Below are 2,037 nucleotides of genomic sequence, written 5' to 3' on the forward strand. Positions count from 1 at the left end.
AGCACTCTTCCACTTTCTTCCTGTGCTTACCATTTCCCTTAGTCCTTCATTCCTATCCCATCTACCTGCTGACTTTTATCTCTGGGCAAAAGCTGCCATTTTGATCTCATATTGTTATTGTTCTAATGCATGGGTAGCTCTCTGTTCTTATTGCTCACCTGATAAGGTTGTTTATTGTTTGACTAAAAGCTGAGCCACAGCAAGGAGTTCAGTTCCAAGCCTGACTGGTGACCAAGGGCCATAGTATTGGGGCTTCCACCAGTGTCCATCAGACCAGAAGGCCTGATCTTTTTTTTTTTTCTTTTTCTTTTTTTATGATTTTGAGTTTTGCTCCCCATGATTTTTCTCCAACTCTATCTGGGACCTCCTATTGTGATCCCTTACAGAGCAGTCAGCAGTGGTAGCTGAGCACAATCTAGTTCTTCTGGTCTCAAAATCATGAAGGATGAGATTCACGTGATCCATTTAGTTCTTTGGACTAATTATTTCCTTGTGTTTTTCATTTTCTTCATTCTTCTTTGCTCTAGTTGAGGAGAGATCAGTAGTTGTACCTTAGATGGCTGCTCTAAAGCTTTGAAGACCCCAGTTGCTATTCACCAAAGTAAGTTGTAGAACATTGTCTTTGTAGACTGTTATGCTAATTGACATTAGTGTCTTCTGAGACTGTGGTCCTGAGCCCCCAGGCCCAGCAACTCATTTCCTCAAGGTGTTTGGTTATGGCTAAGAAATTTTCATAGCTTTATTCTACTATATTCATGGATATATTTGCAGCTTATAAACAAAATTCTCTTCTAGTCAATTTCTACACATCTATAATACAGTGATAATTGGTAACTCTGAGAGAGAGCCAAGAAAAAAAAAAACTACTGTATACTTCCTGTATACAGAGTCCCATGTTAAGTGACTTAGATTTGTCATTTCACTTAATATTCTGAACAACCATTCAGGGATAACACTCTATAGTTTGCACAAGACTATCTTGCTCTAACTATCTGCAATGTCCAACATCATTGACCTTTCTGTCCTGTTTGAAATACTCTATTCCCTTGATATCAGTCACATCTTTCTCTCAAGTTTTCCTGATCTCTTTCTGGCTATTCCTCAATCTCCTTTAGTTGTTACTTCTTCTCTTTCCAATCTTTATATTTTGATCTTGGAGTTTCTCAGAGCTCAATCTTCAGGCCTCTTCTATTCTCTCTAAATTCTGTCCTGAACTTAAAAACCAATCTTCATGTATTTGAGTCCTATGTGCAGTTTATCACCAGCCCAGACTAGTCTGGTGAGCTCCTTTCATATATCTTATTGCCTACTTGACACTTCTACTTGGATCTCTTACAGGCATCTCAAGCCCAACATGTACAAAATTGAACACTTGATTTTCCCCCTGAAACTTTCTTCTCATCTTTCCCAGTAAATGGCATCATTATTCATCCAACTGTACAAACTAGAAATACTTTGGAAGCATTTGATTTCTGTCTTTCCCTTCTCTTCAAGTCTAATATATGATTTAGTCTCATAGAGTCTACCTCCAAAACACAGCTCAAAGATATCAATTTCTTCCCATACACTCTGTTCCTAGGCCTTTGCCAACATTCCAGTCCTAAACTAATACAATATTAATTTTTCTTTTTACTTTCTCTCTTCAAACTCATTCTCTGCATAGTACCTGTAATCGCTTTTAAAATGTATGTTAGATTCTGCCACTCTCCTGCTTATAATCCTATCACTTTTGAAATAAAATTTAGACTCCTTTTCATGGCTGACAAGGCTCTGTATGATCTGTCCCCTGCTTACCTCTCCAGCCCTAGCTCATGCCAGCCTTGCACATTCTAACCCTGCAAGCTCCTTTACATCCCTGCAAGCATGCTGCTCTCATGCCTTAGAGCCTTGTCTAAAACGCCAACCTTGACAACCCCACTCTCATCTTTGCTTGATTCCTTCTTTTCCCTCAAATCTCAGTTTAAATGTTACCATTTCAGAAAGGCCTTCTTGATCATCTTAAATGAGCCCCCCCACCCCCACCCCCATTTTTCCCCT

Source organism: Orycteropus afer, unplaced genomic scaffold, assembly GCF_000298275.1.
Source record: "Orycteropus afer afer isolate SDZICR_OR568_19922 unplaced genomic scaffold, OryAfe1.0 scaffold00545, whole genome shotgun sequence".
Taxonomy (NCBI): Eukaryota; Metazoa; Chordata; class Mammalia; order Tubulidentata; family Orycteropodidae; genus Orycteropus; species Orycteropus afer.